The following is a 19446-nucleotide window of genomic DNA, read 5'->3' as shown; positions in this document are numbered from 1 at the left end:
ATCACAGAATCCAATAGAGCATCCAAGGAGCCACCAAGCCAAACTCAAGGGCCCTCATCATGTGTGCAGAGCATGCTGTGGGAGGAGAAACTAGAAACCTGACATCTGCTGCATGCAATCAATGTGGTCAGGAGACTAAAATTTTATCAACCAAGAAAGTGAAAATAACACCCTCTAGTGATGCCACAATAGTCTGTATAACACATTGGCTCCCCTGCCTTCATGAGCTCTTAGCTTCTGGAAAGTAATTCTAGAAAAATTAATAATTTAGTGGCATATTTTTTCCATTGGTTCCAGTTTCACAGCATTCTTAAGTGTGCTGTGGAAACACTCATTTCTTTAAAAATCATAGTGCAGATCAGTAAGATCTCATGCTCAGAGAAGATGTTTTTCTGGTGCAAGTGATCAGATCGATACAAGAAGTAATGGCTTTAAATTAGGCCTTGTAAGATTCAAGTTGAGTATCAGGAAAAATTTCTTCTCAGAAAGTGGCCAGGTATTGGAACAGGCTGTTCAGGAAGGTGGTAGAGTCACCATCTCACCATCCTCGGAGGTATTCAAGAAACATGGAGATTTCCATGTGGCACTGAGGGACATGGTTTAGTGGGCATGCTGGGGATGGGCTGATGGTTAGACTAGATGATCTTAGAGGTCTTTTTTCCAACCTTAATGATTCCGTTATCCAAAAACAGCTTCTTACTATGCTGTGGAAGCCCTCCCACAGCAGCAACACCAGGTGTCACAACATAACCCTACTGCAAAGCTGTAAAAATTCTTTGGAAAACGACTCAATCTTGATGATACATCAGGTCCTGCACTGCTCCTGGATGGTGTACACATATTATAGCCCCCACAGCACATTTCCAGCATTGCCTGTTTTTGCTGTTATGATTTCTCCTCACCTTGATACAGCTGGCAGCAACAGAAGCAAGATCCAGAGCTTCAGGCCAGGGGAAGACAGCTCTCAAAGACAAAGATAGCATTCACTGCAGCAAGATCTACAGAGTTGATTATCCAATGCTTCAGATGACTATAACGTCATCTATGAATTTAAAAATGTACAGACTTCAACACCCTCTCCTAGTCTAAATGCATAATCTCCCATGCAACAGTCCCTCTTTCATAGAAATCTAATTTAACACCATTAAGCAGGTCAGAAAGCTCCAATCTTTTACAGGATCAACTACATTCCAGCTGTTGGGCAAGATGAAGAAACTCCAGCTCAACAGTCAGGCTGACCAAAAGCACATTGCTACCTCCAACCAAGCCTTTTTGAGACTTGCACAAGAATCACAGAATTGTCAGAATTGGAAGACTTTGCCAAGGAGGAACAGCTCTTCCCCAGAAGGCATCAAGCGCTGCTACAGCTCTACAAGAGTGTTGGATAATAAAAGCAACAACAATAATAAATAAACCCCAGACTTCTTTTTAAATTAACTCTAGATATGTTTTAAATTTCAATCTTTTGTGTTTACCTCTGAGGCTGGAAAACCTACAACTTCACAAAAGGCACTGGGGCATAAATCCACCACTAGATGAAACTCTAGACCATCACTAGATTATCTTAAAGGTCCCTTCCAACCAGACCATTCTATGATTCTACATGGCTTTGGCTTCATTTCCAAGCTTTGTTATTTGAAATCCTTAAAATTGGGGCAGAAAAGAGGGAAAAGATGACAGCTCTCCGCAAGCAGCTTCAGGATGTGAAAGGCATTTGTTTCTATTGCTCACATTTCAAGTCCAAACTGAGAAGCTGACAAAATCTTTGGAAGTACCTTGAAACACCTCCCTATCACAACTGCTCTTTGCAAAAGAGAAGCAGCTTAAAACTGGCATTTAGTAGAGACTGCTGGATAATCTGCCATCTTCCACAGAAAAAAATCAGTCATCCCTAATTCTGTGCTTTTATTTTTTATTAAAAGACACCCAAAAAAAAATCCAACAGATTTATTAATTGATTCCTCTGCATCCACCCCATAAATCTCCAGTGGTTTCAAAGCATCTTTAGGTGGTATCAGAGAACATGACAGAATTCTTCCAGGAGAAAATTCAGGAGCTTTTAGCTTGTGCCTGTTGATTTTTTAACATGAAGTAGGAATTCAAAACTCATCAGTTTATCAGTTGTATTCTAAAGGAAAGAATGAGGTGGAGAACAACCTGAGTACAGGTTCGAGGTTGACTCAAGTCAATGCTCTGTGCCCAGATCTTTGTTTCCTAACCTAAATCTGTCAAAAAGGTGCTGAACTCTGTGAAGTGCTTTGAAATCCCTGGCTGTGCTACACAGTGTGAGCACCTTGAGCAGAGGTACTCCAAAGCAAACCACTACAGGGAGCTCATGGCGCAGTCTGTCTGAAAATAGACAGAAATCCCCACCAAAAAATATCTAAGTCGTCAGGATAGAAAAATATATCCCAGCAGATTGTTGCTAGCATTATATGAATCATCATGTTGTTATAGCAACTTCGTATCTGCATCAAATCTAAAAACCAAGCACAGCTGAAATAATGTAACAGCATTAAGTAAAAATGATATATAACAAGATAAAAATGGATCGGCTCGATCTCCGAGGAGCACCCACACTTCTTTCTCACTCTCTTCCCTCCCTTTGAAAACATTGCTTTCCTGTATTTAAACAAAGATAAGAGACTTGGAGCTTATGGAGGAGAAGCAGAGCACTAACAAGCTTTAGAAATTCAAGGAGAATTTTCTAAATAATAAAAAAAAAAAAAACCTTTAAATTAAACCCAGTGCAACTCTCAGTCATGACCACCAGACCAGCCCCAGCCAACTGATCCCTCTGCTGCAACGTACTGCAAAATCCACTGCTTCAAATAGTAATGCACATTGCCATCCCTGCCTGTTCAGGAGCACTGAGCACAGAGATCCTGAGCAGAACTGAAGCAAGAAAGGACATGCATAAGGTGTATTTCTTAAGGTGGATTTGGTTATTTTATTCCAAGAAATGAAAAGTATCGCCAAGGTGTCTGCTTCTGCAGTTTGCATGCAAGGGCTTCACACCTCACCATCAAGGCATCACAATCATTGCAGAAACCACTGTTTTGTCACAGTTAGTGCCAGGGATGCAAAGGAAGCACCACAGGGTGCTGATCTGCTCCTCCTCCTCCCTAAAGATGCTGCCACTGTCTCAGAGGTTTGAAAAGGGAGACAAAAAAAAGAAAGAAAAAAGGGTAACGGCTGGGAGATTTGCAAATTTTGCTCTTGAGGATTGAAGCAAATTAAAAACAAACAAAAACAACCCCGCAGTTCTAGTCCCAACAAAGTCCCATTAGTCTCAACAAGCACACTAAAACATTTCCTGTAACTCAATTAATTAAAAGCTAATAAAAAGAAACAGTCTAACTACTTCTTTCAGAGTTCACGACAGCATAAGCATCACTCTGCCCCAGACAGAAGAACTGTTTTCTTTCTTCTTTTTTTTTTTTTAAATGCATTTATTCATTAAAGTTTCCTCGTAGGCTGTGTAATGAGTCACTTCTCCCTGCTTCTCTGGATAGTGCAAAGGATTCGAGAGTTACGGGATTTAAACAGCACTGAGGCACTTGCAAAGCCTCTTGGAAAAGCTTCCAATGGAGCCACAGCTCCAAAATCCCCTTTAGATGCATGGGCTCCAAAATCTCTTCAATATCACCATAGCTATGTCAGGGCTTGAGCCTGGTTGTTATCTTGCTCACAATAAGCACAAAAAACTGCTTCCTCTGCTCTACCCAAAAATAACTCATCAAGCTTGTTTTCCTCCTCAGAAGAGTTTGGGAGGAGAAATATAGAGCTCTGAGAGCAAGCAAGATGGATGCTACTCCTCCCATGAATTTGACAGCTCATGAATGTGATGGAACTACTTCTGCACCAGTGAAATACGGAAAGAGAAATTACAGAAGATGGTATCATCAACAGCTTGAGGCATTTTGTCTCTTACCCTTGCAGTCAGCAGCTGCAAGTCCGAAAGGTGCATGAAGGAGGGTAGGAAGCAGGGTGCAAGCAGCTATTCTGCAGGTGGTTTCCTGGTGAGAAGTAGTTCAACAGATCAGTATCATTAAGCTAAACAAAGAGCCCAAGAGAGAAACTTTCCATCATCACCAAATGGTGGTGGAGCATGCCCAAGCTGGTACATCCATCCTAGCCTGGTTCCACTGTTGCTCTCAGGAACCCCTGAACTTCCCAGGACTGCCACAACTTCCACCGCTCCAAGGCAAAGGTAAAAGGAAGCTTTGAAGAAGGTGTGACATCACTCCGGGGAGAGGCTGGACAACAGAAATAGGACACACGTCAGCAAACTCTTGATTATGTTGAGTGCTAACGGATAAGGGCCAAGCTAACATCCACCATGAAATCAACAGGAGAGACTACTCAGCCGGGACTGAGATCACCAGCCCCAAGGAACTCAGAGTGATGAAATTATAAGCTATCAGGGGAAATACTCAGTTGGCCATCTCAGTGCTCCCTTAGAGATGCTCTCCTTTAGAGAGCAGCTCTTCTGAATGAGTAAATGCACAGCACTTGCTATCCAAGGATGGCTTGCAAAAGCCCCAAGATGTCACATACAGCACAATGCACTATCCAACTTCATGTCTTCAAAAGCTGTTAGCTACCATATGCTAAGAAGACAGAAGGCAACAGCTCATCAAGCTCTTGCTTTCCATTTGTTCAGTCTTTAGGGGAGAAAGATTTTTAGAGATCCCCACCACTTCTGCAGTAAAAACAAATAACAACAAATCATTACTAAAACAGCACAACCTGAGTTCAGCTTCACTATCAGCAGGGCTTTCCATTAATGGTTCACTCTTATCCATGTGCTGTAGTGGAGGACCTGGAATTGCTGTGTTGATGGCAATAATCATCTGTCACAGTAGAAATCTTCCAACTTACCCAGAAACACAGAACGGCTTAGGTTGGAAAGGACCTTTAAGATCATCTATTCTCAACCCCCCAGCTGAAGGCAGGGCTTCCACACATCAGATAGGCTGCCTAAGGCCCCATCCAACCTGGCCTCGAATGCCTCCAGAGCTGGAGCATCCACAGCTTCTCCGGGCAGACTGCTCCAGTGCTTCACCATCCTCTGAGTAAAGAATTTCTTCCTAACATCTAATCCGAATTTCTCCTCTTTTAGTTTAAAGGCATTCCCCCTTGTCCTATTACTATTAAGATGGTATAATAAGTCAGCCCGCAAGGAACAAGAAGCAACATGGCGTCTTTCACTTTCCTGTGTAGAAAAATCACAAAATATAAAATATAAAATCTGAAGAAACAAACTGAAAACAGAACCTGAAACTTTTTTTTTTTTTTTTGCTTCCACCTAGACTCCTTCCAAAGGGTTCACATGCCAATCTAATAATAAAACTGTCATAAAGATGATGTGATTTTAGTTTTCAAGCTGAAGGTTGCTATGGGAGGCTGTTCCCAGCAGCAGCACTGCACAGCATTTGTAAAAGGCCTTTGCAGCACCAGACACTGATTTTTGAGTAGGAAGAATTTCACAATTTTCTTGAAAAGCCCCAGAAAAAGCTGCACTCCCAGAAAGAGATGGAAAAAAATAAAAGGGGCAATAATTTAGAAACCTGTTGAAGTGTGGATGTAGAAAAGTAAAGGTTTGGGTACGTCATCAGGTAACCCCCAAGGCTTGCAAGTTGGTGTGCATCAGCTGAGCACCAGTTGCTGTATCTGCTCAGACGTGGGAGAAGTTAAAGACGATGCAGTGATCTCACACACTGCATAAGCAAAGAGCAGAAATAGGAACAGTTATTGTAATGCCTTTACAGCAGTGCATTCAGCTGCGGGAAACTTGGTGCATCTAAATCCTGAGTTTGCCATAAAAATGAAGCATCGCTTCCCAAGTGGCTTACCTGTCATGGGACAAGCTTTTTAGAATAAATAAGGTATACATACAGGGAGTTGCACAAAGCTGGTCAAATACAAATGACACCCTTAAAAGCAGCAAACAAGCAAACATAGCAGATATTTTCTGTATAAAATGGTGAGATTTAGGAGCCTGTTACAACCAGCAGGATTTACAGGGGAAATACAATAAGGAAGTTTACCAAGGACTTAATACAAGGACATAGCCATGAAGGAGCAGGAGAGGGAGATGGAATAGCTATTTACCTTTACACGCTGCACTGAAGATTATTGGATACAGATTTATAAAAGGCTTAATTCACGTAGTCAATCCTTCCAGCCATTAGGTGCTTTAATTCTTTGCAGGTTAAGCAAAGCAGAGTGGGTAGATGAGATACATGGATAGAGATGAATACTTAGGGAGAAAACATGCTGCTATTCTGTAGGGATGTGTCTATATGGGGTTATGTCAATACAGATAAAGAACTGCATTATTTAAAGGAGAATGCAACATATTATTACAAAAATAAGGTGAAGACTAACAAATGGTCTCCAATATCCAGAACTGAGGACAGAGGCAAAAGCTGGCATATCCTGATTCTGGAGGGACTTCTGGACTCCACATCCCTACCTGTAGTTTGATCATCATTTAACACGTTTACCATCACTTAAAGAATCGCAGAACCATTAAGGTTGGAAATCCCTTCCAATCCAAGCCATTCTGTGATTCATTTGTAAAACTTCACAATAGCCGTTTTAGAAAACAAGTTACTGTAAAAAAGAAGGAAATCAAAAACAATGTGGTTATTTACATATTCCCTGCTTGACCACTGTGGCTGCTTCACACACATTACTGATGAGCTCTGCTCCAGAACCGGACCGCCTTTTCTATTGCAAACTGACAGCAGGAGATGCTATTTTTACAAAAATACAGCCAATTACAGTGGAACCAATAAACCAGAAAGCCAAATCCACTGTGGCTTTCTGTTTGTAAGGTTCTCAGGGTATGTTTGCCTCTCTTGTCTCCAAAGCACCACGGTTTCTCTCAGTTCTACCCAAGCAAGCCGCAGTAATTAACTCTCCTGCAGAATGCACTCATCAGGGTCCAGGGCTCAGGTGCTTCATTCAGAGTAAAGGATGGAACTGATGGGGTTAAGCTGAGCCCATAACGGCTAGGAAATGGCAAAATAAATTTAATTTACTGCTGCTCTACTTCAGGCAATTCCCCTGTTGCTACTTTAACTCGACAATGAAGAAAAAACAAGTGTTATGTGTGTGTCTGTACATATATGTATTTATATATATATATATGCAAACTTTTTTTTTTTTTTTTTTAAACTATGCTACACTGTCGTAGTCATACAAAAATAAAACCTTTTCACTTCAAAAAGTCACAAGACTTAGATATTACCTACAAGGTCTCATCAGATCAAGGAGACAATTTTCAAAGGCCATCAGATCACCAGTGGCATCGGCACCAACATAAGCCAAGAAAAACGTCAGTACCCAGTTTCTACCACGGAAAGACTTTTCTCTCCCTTTTACTATGAGGACATATCTTATTTTCTAAGATTCATTACTGATATGCTGTCTATATTGCTGATGATACAGGATTCTTCAGTTCAGCAGAGCATCTGCTTTACATGGAAAGCAGAGTAACCAAGATGTGCTGAAAACAACCTGTCATATGGCTAGGAAACAAAGAAAACAGAATACCACACAACTGTGCTGAACACATTGATATTTACCAAGATGTTAGGCAACACCCTCTAACCTACTCAGCATGGCCATCCTCACTGAGTTGCTGCTTCTTTAGTAATACGAAGAGCCTGCAGGCAAGATCTCATCCTGGCAGGTCCGCATTCATGACTTTCTGTGATGCCAAAGCTTTTAGACTGAATTTAAACCACAATGGAATCTATACATAGGTGCAACCTTAAAACATGAGAAGGGAAACCACTTTGAGACCACTGTTTAGATACACAAAATGGGATGCTGGAGATGGGAGACTTCAACAGATCCAGATGAAGTCTTGCATTTCACAGATAAGTGAATGTGGCAACTGCCTGGATTTCAAGAAATATATATATGTGACTCTTAGGAACACATTTTAGAGGGCAATATAGGTGGTAGGTGCAAGGTTGGATTAGGCGATCCCAGAGGTCTTCTCCAAACTTAATGATTCTATGATATGAGAAAAAACTGTGCCACGGAGCACAGAATCTTTTGGCAACAGAATTTTTGCCAGAAAATGAAAATAACTCTCAAAGAAACCTTTGTCAGTAAATGAGCATTTGTCTAAATGCCCACGCACCCCATATTTTTTCCTGATAATTCTTAACCAGCAACAATTCTGAGCCCATATCATGAAATGAAAAATAAACTGAGATTGAAATGTACCCACTACAACACCAGCCACCAGGAACATATCATCCAAGACAGATTATTACACTAATTGAACTACTTTGCTACAAGCAGATCATATTACCACAGAAGGCCTCAGCATTAGACCAAGGCTTCAGGGCCAGCCCATCAACATCTGCCCAACCTCTGCACCTCATTCTGCTCCCAATACTCTTCTCCATTAATAAGATCAGGGACATCTTTCCCAGTGGTATCAATGCCTTGTCAGCTAAAATTCAAATCAATCAAGCCCTGGAAGCAGATGCAGCAAATAACTCAATCATGTTCATCATTTTAACTTACCCTATTGATGCATCAGGTCAACCTTGAAATCTCTATTCACATTATCAGCCTTCATGATATTAAGATAATCACGCAGAAGACTGATTAGAAGTTTCCCATCATTTCAAAGCATAGGAATTACCACACGGGAACACTTTATCTATTTCATTACCACTCTTTGACTACAGAGAGTGCCTTTCTTCCCCAGAAATTAGGACAATGAATACCGTGCTGAGAAAGAAGCACTAAAAACAAAACTGAGCTCCTCTTCTCAATAATGGGGCAGTAGGTGCTGTGCATACATTTCTGAACAAGCATGAAGCTCGCTGTTTTTAAAGATGAACATCTGCTGAAAATCTTTAAGAGACTTTCAAGCTTCCGTGAATTACCTTTATTTTACCTAAACTGCATGAAGGACAATCTTATTCCTCCTGGCTGATTTGGAAAATGATTGAAAATAGCTGCCTTAACACCATTCACTTCTCTAAGCTCTGCATTGATTGGGGGCCCTTCACTACAGGAAAGATGCTGAGGCCCTAGAGCGTGTCCAGAGAAGGGCAACAAAACTGGTGAGGAGTCTGGAGCACAAAAACCTTATGAGGAACGACTGAGGGAGCTGGGATTGCTTAGTCTGGAGAAAAAGAGGCTCAGGGGAGACCTCATTGCACTCTACAACGTCCTGAAGGGAGGTTGTGGTGAAGAGGGATTTGGCCTCTTCTCCCAGGCAACAAACAGGACCTGAGGAAATGGCTGCAAGTTGTACCAGAGGAGGTTTAGGTTAGGCATAAGGAAGAACTTTTTCTCTCAGAGAGTGGTCAGACACTGGAATGGTTGCCCAGCAAAGTGGTGGAGGCTGGCAGTGTTCAAGAGGCATCTGGATGAGGAGCTGTGAGATGTGGTTTAGTACTTGTGGTAGCAATGGCAATGGGAGGGCGGTTGGACTAGATCATCTTGCAGGTCGTTTCCAACCTTGTGATTCTATGATTTTAATATCTAACCTAAACCTCCCCTGTCTCAGATTAAAACCATTCCCCCTTGTCCTATCCATTGTAAACAGTCATTGTCACATAATTAATTCAACAGTCATATCTCACAAAAATTTAACAGGAAAAGAACTAATTTTTATCATCTTAAAGTCAACTGTTCACTTCCAACTAGCTCTTTTTCTTCCTATAACAAATAAAAGGCAAGAACATTTTATTATTTATGGAAATAGATGTTTTCTCCAGCGGGGATGCAGAAGAAAACAATCCGTATCCAGATTTTAGGATTATTTAAAGAGAAAAGGAAAAAATATAAGCACAAACTAATCAAATAGCCCTATGTGGGGAAAAAAGAACAACAAATATTTTGACTGAAGCTCACCACTTCTGATAGCAACTATCAAGAACACAGATATAATCATTTATTGATCTCACACGCAGCAAGAAGACTTCACAATGGAAGAAAAAAATCACAAGGGATGTAGCCCAACAACAGTCTTCTCCGTTAACTCAAGAACAATGTTCTACTGAATATTTCAAGCGCAATTACATGGTAACAAAATGGCACCATGCCACAAAGTCCTATAAATTATTCTCTCTCAATACTTCCCTTCCAAGCAAATTTGCCAGGAGGCTGAATAAATGAAGTGTTCTGAGATCAAAGGATGAAAGACACTGAAGAAACACTGAGGATCCTTCAAATTGCCATGTTTGTTTGAAAGCAGAAAAAAATATCTTAGTAGCTGGTGTCACAACTTCCAACTGGGATCTGGCCACTTGGCCAAGCCCACTGTCTGTTACTGGAACACACAAATGACTTCTCACTCTAATCAGCAAATATACAGGGATAGTCACCTGCAAATAACTGGGAATTATCACACCTCTGAGATGCTTTCTGCAGAAGAATATAACAACTACTGTTCTAAACAACAGCCCTCTCTCCATGTTGTGACTCCAACACATCTAATTCTCCTGGCTATATTTTAGAACTACCAACAGGAGAAAACTTTCCACTAAGTTTCTTTAATGGCAGGGGGATTGAAACTAGATGATCTTTGAGGTCCTTTTCAACACAAGCCATTCTATGATTCTACGATGCAGATAAAGCATGGCAAGCAGCAGAGAAGCAAGCTGAAAAACAGGGTGATGCATGAGCTCCAGAAGACTCCAGGTCTCATGGCTATGACAGGGATGCTTCCATCAAGAATCCCAAATGTCTTTTCTCAGGTCATGACTTCAGCATTTAAAGCTCCAAATGCTAATTAACCAACGGCTTAAACATGCAAGTTGACTCTTTCCTCTTAAGCAAAGCATTTGTGAATTTTTTTCGTATTGCCGAGAATTAGTAACGCCAAGCTCAATAAATGCAAAGTGATGCACAATGGAGAAGTGTTACAACATGCATGCTCCTTTCACAAAATGAAGCTAATAAAAAGGAACTACATCTCACAACCAGCACCTAAACAGTAACTTTGCCCAAGGCTGCTACTCACTGAAAAGCAACAGGATGAAAAGGAAATAAGAGAATAATTGGAGGATTATTATAACGTTAGTAGGTAAAATTAGCAGAGCTGCCTCATTAGGAGCTTGTTCTTTTTAATAGAGGAGATATAAAGAAGTAAAGATGTGAGACAAACAAAAAAAAAACACTTCTCACGTACGGTGATGGAGAAGAAAGGAGGATGTATTCAATGCCCCAGGCTCGATGTGGCTCTGGGCAGCCTGGTCTTGTGGTTGACAACCCTGCCAACATAGCAGTGGAGTTTATGCTAGATGATCATTGCAGTCCTTTTCAACCCAGGCCATTCTATGATTCTACGACACACTGAAGAGATGAATTCTATTTAGAAAACAGACTGACACCAAACATAGCAAAGAAAGTTCCTCAGTAAGAAAGTTTTGGGGCAGACAGATGTGGAACCTCTTTGTTTCCTCCCTCATATGATCAAAATCTTTTCTACCATGGAAAAAAAAAGTCAGGGTATTCAAGAGATAAGTGACATTTTTTAAGTAACTGAACTGTAGTATGGGATGTAATGACCAACAACACAAGCCTCCAAAGGACAGTGAGGGAGATTTACGGGGCCAGCCAACACTGTTATAACTAAGTTGTAACACAATGCTTAAGACAGGCTTAATAGTTAACCATCAGGAAGTTGGCAAAAAAATTGTCACAGTACTCACCTATCATAGCATTACTTTCTCTTCTTTTGAGCACAGTGGTAACAATCCATAAGAGCGATTCTGGAGCTAAATGAAACCAATGTGTCACTAGCCAATACCTAGACTGCTTATAATTAAAGGCACCATTAAGCCTTCAGAAAGCCAGATGCTAATCCATGTCAAAGTTGCACAGCTGAATTTGTTCCTATATATATATATACATATATATGTATATATATAAAACACCCCCTAAAAGGATATATTTTTATGGAAGCTTTTTCTGTACCCTACAATCTTAGGATCATTCAAGATGCTTTTGCACCATTTTTAAAAGGCTTTTCCCAGTCATCTGTCAGCTAATTTAAGATGGAATAAGTGGGGGGGGGAGGAAGAAGAAAAAGACCATCTAATCACTAATACAGAGGGGAAGTTAATAAAATAAATAATAATCTTGTTTACGGAGAAACAAATCTCTTCTTCTGTATTTCTCATTTTTAGGAGGTGAAGGGAAAGGTAATATTCCAAGTTTCTTTTTCACATGCTTATTTTATCAGGGTCAGAAAAGCCAAGCGACTGTAAATTCCTGCAGATTGATGAATACCACAAGCATAGTTCATCCATTCTTGAAAAAGTTTTTTTTATAAGCAATGCAGAATGATTATTAAGTACCATGAAAAGGGCTCTCATGCAACCTGGTCTGGGTAACAGAACACCATGAATTATCTTTTTTGATGAAGACGCTAATTGTGTTTTCCCCTCTGCACTTCGGGGGGGGGGGAGGGGACAAACTAGGAATCAACTCACAAACAACCAAGATACTAAAAATATTACCACCAAAACGCATGAGGGTCAAAAAATAAATTCTTAGCTGCCTTCTCAGTATAATGCAGAAAGCAAGTCTATTCTTAAGTATACAGCAAGGCCAGTGAGTTTTGGAAAGAGACAGATGGGAGAATATGTAGGAGAGTATGTTCCCAAGTACTTCCACAAATAGGCTACCAAAAGTTGAGGAGACGCTGCCTCACAAGAGATGCAGAAGTCATAGAAGATCAGGAAGAGATAGAAAAGTACTACTTGTTCCATGGCACCACCTCCACTTGCTTATCCTTTAGTTTCCATTATTTGCAAAATGAAATGGCCACCCATGCTCTTGAGAGTGATAGATACCAGTATATCAGCCTTCCCAGCCTTCACCAGAAAGAATTATGGTGGTGGATCTTCATCAGTGCATCATGCTTACTTTCCCATCTCTGAGTCCCATTGCTCAGTTACTTCAACCGCTCCTGTAACACAAAGCTCTTACTGGCCAGCTACAGCCTGATTGGGAAACTGGGAAATTAATTGTGTCAGGAGATGAAAGATACATCTGCAGGAGATCAGGCATCTTCTGCTCTTCAGAAGATGGAACACTGAGAGCAGATGGAAATCTTCCCTTTGAGGCTCATGATACAGATGCTGGTGATAGGTTGATGGTTGGTTGATGATGAGATGATCTTAGTGGTCTTTCCAACCTTAATAGTTCTATGAAATATGTAATTCAATTGAATCAGTTAACTGATTATGCAGCTGTAATTCAAAATTAAACCTAAATGATCCATTGCAAAAACTTGCCTTTTTATTTTCAGTACTTCTGATATATCCAATGCATAGCCTTATTCACAGTCAAGTCAGAGTAAAATCAGTTACTGCCAACACCGCTGGATCCCAACAGCCCTTTTACTAAAGGTGAATGTAAAAATTAAGGGAGTGACAGAGATTACTAAGGGAAATACAGCAACACAGCTGCACGTTTTCCAATCAAAAGTCATCTCATAGGGATGGAAATATCCCAGGTGCAGGAGGATGCAACAGTGCGTATGCATGGCAGTTTGCATTAGTTCAGCTTCTAACCAAATCATAACTAGTCACCACAGTTGAAAAAGATCTCCAAGACCACCTAGTCCAACCCTTCACATACCACCAATATTTCCCCACTAACCTATGTCCCTCTGTACTACAACTAAACGTTTCTTCAACACTTCCAGAGACTGTGACTCAACCACCTCCCTGGGCAGCTCATTCTAGCATGTCTGCCCTTTCAGAGGAGAAATTCTTCCTAACATCCAACCTGAATCTCCCCCCTGAATCTCTTCCACACAGTCTTCCAGCCATTCTGCCCCAAGCCTGTAGCACTGCCTAGGATTGTTGTGCCAGAAGTGCAGGATCTGGCATTTGGTCTTGCTGAACTTCATCCCACTGGCCACAGCCCAGCAATCCAGCTTGTCCAGATCCCTCTGAAGGGCCATCCTACCCCAGGCAGATCAACACTTCCTCCCAGCTCAATGTCATCTGCAAACTTACTGAGGGTATGCTCAATTCCCTTGTCTAGGCAATCATTAAAGATTGAACAGATAGGCTCTAATACCAACTGTTGGGGAACATCACTTGTGACCAGTCACCAGCTGGGTTTAATTCAATTCACCACCATAATTATTGCATGCACAATTACTGTATTATAGTTGTGAACGTAAATTGTCATTTCCAGTTGTCAGATGAACAAATCAGCTGACATAAGCATATTTGCCTACAGCTCCTGAAAAGATAGGTAACAGAGTGCAAAGAGGCCTATCCAAGGCTTAGGTGAAGAAGAACTAAAAAAAAAGTTCTTGTTTTTCATATATTTCACAAGTCAAAGCATTGCCTGCTCTCCAGTTTCCATGAGTTGTATTTATTTATGACCGTTCTTAATTCAAGAAGCAAACTAGAAATGATAATGCATGATCTTTCTGCAAAATGAAACCGAGATGGATGAAAGGTGAGAGGTATAATTTAAGACAGTATATATTTTTCACTGTACCAAGAATGCTGCATTCAGGCTGGAAGAAAGGTTGCTAGTAAATTGAAGTCAGTAAAAGGTAACAGCAGTTTACGAATAACATCTCAAAAGAGAAAGAAGATCACTTGGGCATCCAGAGAAGAGAACAAGCAGACAGTACACAAGACCCCTCCTCTCCCCAGACATATGTGAGCACAGTCATCTTCAGAGGCTCAGAAGATCCTGAGATGAAGCATCTGAGACTTGCACTGGTGCCATCCGTAGTAGCACCTGTTGTGACACCTCCTCACCAAAGCCATGTATACAATGACAAACAGGTTTGAGTCATCTCCTTTCTCCCAACTGGCTCATTCCTTTTAAATGTAGAAGTGTCAGCAGTCGGGATCTTCCTTCAAAGAGTACAGATGATCACTTTCCTGAGCTGCCTGGGTTAAGCTCTCAGCCTTTTTGTAAATCCTACAGGAGATCAAGTGAAGAGTTCATTCCTTTCCCTCTGAACACTGAAATCTGATGAAAACACAGTTTCTCAAGAAAATGAGAAATTCTTTATGTGCTCTTGTTGGAAGAATGGAGGTCTACACTGCAAATCAACAGGCAACTAAAGAGACAGCACTGTGTCACTCTTCAGTGTTTTCTCCTTGACACCTCAGTGTCCAGCCGAGAGTTGCACGCTGAGGGCATAAAATCATAGAATGGCCTGGGTTGAAAAGAACCACAATGATCATCTAGTTTAAACTCCATTGCTATCTGCAGGGCCACCGAACACCAGACCAGGCTGCCCAGAGCCACATCCAGCCTGGCTTTGAATGCCTCCAGGGATGGGGCATCCACAACCTCCTTGGGCAACCTGTTCCAGTGTGTCACCACCCTCTGAGTGAAAAACTTCCTTCTAATATCTAACCTAAACCTCCCCTGTCTCAGTTTAAAACCATTCCCCCTTGTCCTATCTCTATCCACCCTTGTAAACAGCTGTTCTCTCTCCTGTTTATACGCTCCCTTCAAATATTGGAACGCCATGATGAGGTCTCCCCGGAGCCTTCAGGGCAGGCTAAGCCTCAATTTATTTTCCAGCATGGATCACCAACATACACAGTCTTACCACCAAGCAACTTAAAATCCAACATCCCTGGGCATCCTGATCTAGTACCTGGCAACCCTGCCCACAGCAGGAGAGCTGGAGCTAGATGATCTTTGAGGTCCCTCCAACCTAAGCCATTCTATGCTTTTATGACAGTTACCACGACCTCACAGAGGAGCTACTCTGCATATCTGGGTTCTCTGGGACCACAATTTCTTTGGTTAGGGGTCCAGAGGAGGACAAAGGATACAATGAGTTGTGACAGGGGAAGGTCAGGCTGGGTGTCATGACAAGCATCCTCACCAGAAGGTGGTGAGCATGGAACATGCACCCCACCGCATTGTCATGGCCCCAAGCTGCTGGATTTCACGAGCATTTGGATAACACTCTCAGACTGGATTTTAGCTAGTTCTGTGTGGAGCCAGAAATTGGTCTCAGTGATACTTACACGCCACCTCTAACTCAGGATATGCTCTGACTCCAAGATCCCTGCTCTCATCTCTTACAACACTCCCTCTGCCACAATGACTCCACTATCTTGCTCTGTATCAACATATATCCATGGATGTTTTGCCACCACATCTTCAATTCCCACTCATTTTTCAATTCCCTCTCCAAAGTATCCTTCCAAGTACCAGACAAGCAGCAAGCAGCACAGATGAATAATCTAGACCTATACACTTACTGACTGGTTGACTGGATGCACTAACCATTCAACTGAATGATCCCACAAAAAATAGGTAATTGTTGAATTTTCCTCTGTTTTCCTTGTGGACATTGAGATATTAAGCTCTTATGTGCTTCATGAACAAGTTCACTGATGGTTGGGTGGAGAAGAAAAGCCCAGATCAGTGATCTGTACTCTTCTCTCTGATGTGATTAACTCAGCCAACCTACTAAAGTGGAAAAAGCATAAAGACACCAACAGGAGAAAGCCTTAAAGGAAGTGAGAGACTTCAGACTTTCAAAAGATAAATTCCACTTCTGAAAACAACCTAACAGTGCTCATTTGTTCTCACTTTCATACCCTGGACCCACACGCTGTGTTTGTATTTAATTTTCTGGTTCACCAAGTAGAAAAATAACCCATTCCTCAGGCTTCTCCTTTTATTCATGCACTTGGTCAGAACCAAGCTGAACATGCTGATATGTCATTAAAGGTTTCAGGTACTCCTAGTTCTGGTTTGTACAATAATGGGCACTCCACTCTCTGCACCATGGGCAATGTCACTGCCCAGAATAATCTACCTTTGGTATCACACACCAAACAAGGTCCCATCATACCAGCCAAGGTTATTCCACGCTATGATGGCTCAATCTCTCTTCAGCTACGGATGCAGGCAAGATTAATCAAACCCACAGAGTTAAAAATTAAGAATTGTTTGAGTTGGAAAGGGACCATTAAAGACCATCTAGTCCAACTCCCCTGCAATAAATAGGGTCACCTACAGGTAGATCAGGGAGCTCAGAGCCCCATCCAGCCTGATCTTGAATGTCTCCGTGGATGGGGAAACCCATCCACCACCTCTCTGGGCAACCTGTTCCAATGCTTCATCACCGTTAGCATAAAAAATTTCTTCCAGTCGTATTCAATCTAAATCTCCCCTCTTTTAGTATGAAACCATTTCCCTTTGTCCTGTCACAACAGGGCTTGCTAAAAAGTCTGTTCCCATTTTTCTTATAGCCCTCCTTCAGACACTAAAACCCTTCCACAGCTCTTCTAGCCAAACACCAAGTCCCTTTCATTTTGAACAAATCAAACGATGGAATTGGCTCACCACACAAACATACGGATGCCAATACTGGCAATAAAAGAGGGTGAAGGCAATGGAAGCCTTTAAGAAAAATACAAAAAAAAAAATAATCTTATATTGGCTTAAAGTGATGTGAAACTGCACCTTTGAGCTGCGCCTCCACGATGCATTAGCTCCGACAAGGGAGATAAGTTAGGACCTTCCCACACTGCTCCTTCCCTGCCCCACACCACGCTTGGCTCTCCACTCTCCCTCTAATTCAGCAGCCAGCAGCTCATGCTGTAAATCAGATCAATGAAACATTCAGTTAAAAATAACAGCCAAAACCTCCTCCATTGCGGGAGCGCCTTTAGTATAATAAATGATGAAAGCATGCTGCTAAAAAAAGCAAGCTGAGCTGAGAGAGATTTCTGAAGAAAAGGTGGCAAGAGCAGCACCAAGCCCAGCCAGCAGAAAAAGGACAGACAGAGAATAAAACTGAAATCAAACCTCTGGCTGAGGCCCTACACATCCATAAGAAGGAGGAACTGATCCATACTGACCTGCAGCTCAGCAGTGTGTTCCAGATACACACTAAGACCTTTGTTGTTTCCCAGCAGAACCATGACTAAATACCAAATTAAATTAATAATGACCCAAATTAACTGTTCAGTGTCAGTAATCACGGTAGTTCAATGTCCTGCTCCCACCATGACAGTGCTGTGGGTCCACTATCTGGGTTGGGATGCTCCAAGCTCTACCAGGTGACCAGAATAACCCTGATATATAACCCTGCATCTCTCAACAGTGGTCACGTGGCTTGAAGAGGATCACCTGGCCTTTTTAGCTCTGCATGGACAAGTCACAAGAGCAGGACATCCCGGGAAAACTATTAATCTCCCATTGGGAGAAAGCCCTTGGGCATCTCATACATTATTTATGCATCACAGTTGAGAAAAAAAGTTTTTTACAACCATTTTCATGATGCTGAGAAACATGAGGTCTTTTTGGCGTTTGGTTTTCTTTTTTTTTTTTTTTTAGGTCTTTTTTTACCTCTTGTTCCTGCAACATCTTTGGCCAGCTCAGCTTTACCATAAATACAGGATGTATGGCAATGCATTCCTCTAGGACACGTGCTGCAGCTTCTCAGCTGCTTCCCATCCTATTTCCATCTCAGCTTTTTCCAATGCCAAGATGCAAACCTGTAGCTGCAGCTTTTAATGCCTTTTACAAACATGTAATTCACTCTGTATTTCATTTCATTTTCCGAACAGCAGCAATAGCAAGTTTACTGAACTGGCTAATACATAATGACACCATCTCCACAGCAAAGGAAAGGCAATACAGATGGAATGAGAAGTACAGAGTGGACACAGCATCCCACCTGAGTTATAGAATCAAAGAATCATTGAATCACTAAGGTTGGAAAAGATCTCTGAGATCATCTAATCCAACTACCAACCCACCACCACCATGCTCACTAACCATATTTCTCACTGCCACATCTATACATTTTTTGAACACCTTCAGGAATGATGACTCCATCACCTCCCATGAAGTGGTTTGGAATGATGCAACACCTTTTCTTTCAGGCTTTTGTTAATTCTCACACTGGAAGCCACAGACCTCCCATATTCAAATCAAACTCAATGTTAAAAAAGAGGGATTGAAAAATATATTAAAATTGCACTCTTAAGGTATGTCATGCAGCATTTTTCAAACAAATATCAAAAGCTATTTCAGTACAGGGTTTCCACTTACTTGCAGTCTTTACACAACTAAAAAGTTTAATCTCTTCCACATATTTTAACTTAATTGCACAGAGAAATTCACCAGCATAGGACACTGCCAATAACCCTGCAGTCCACATCTCTGCAGTTTGCCAGGCTGCAGACTCCCTAAAGCCACCCTTCTGCAACATAAGATTTCCTCTGGACCTACTATTCAAAAAGTCTCCAGCCAGCCTTTGCTTCCACCCTCCAAACTGCAAGAATTCATCAACACAAATTAAATTCAAGCTACCCACGTCAGGAAACATCCTTCTTTTCCTGTGCTTACACAGCTTTTACCTTCCAGTATCTTATATCCTACAGCTCATACTCAATGACTACCAGCTGGACCTTCAATAGCAGAACATAT

At 41.5% G+C, this 19446-nt stretch overlaps 1 protein-coding gene across 8 annotated transcripts in view; it reads right to left on the bottom strand.

Moving 5' to 3' along the window:
• TSNARE1 (t-SNARE domain containing 1) overlaps window positions 1-19446 on the bottom strand; it is a 461403-nt gene that overhangs the window by 420191 nt on the left and 21766 nt on the right. The gene's annotated exons all lie outside the window — the stretch shown is intronic.

This window comes from Centrocercus urophasianus, unplaced genomic scaffold (genome assembly GCF_019232065.1).
Source record: "Centrocercus urophasianus isolate 14NV4802_14NV808 unplaced genomic scaffold, USGS_Curo_1.0 seq_11, whole genome shotgun sequence".
Classification (NCBI taxonomy): domain Eukaryota; kingdom Metazoa; phylum Chordata; class Aves; order Galliformes; family Phasianidae; genus Centrocercus; species Centrocercus urophasianus.
Note: the sequence above shows the minus strand (reverse complement) of the source record. Positions and strands in the feature narration are given on the sequence as shown.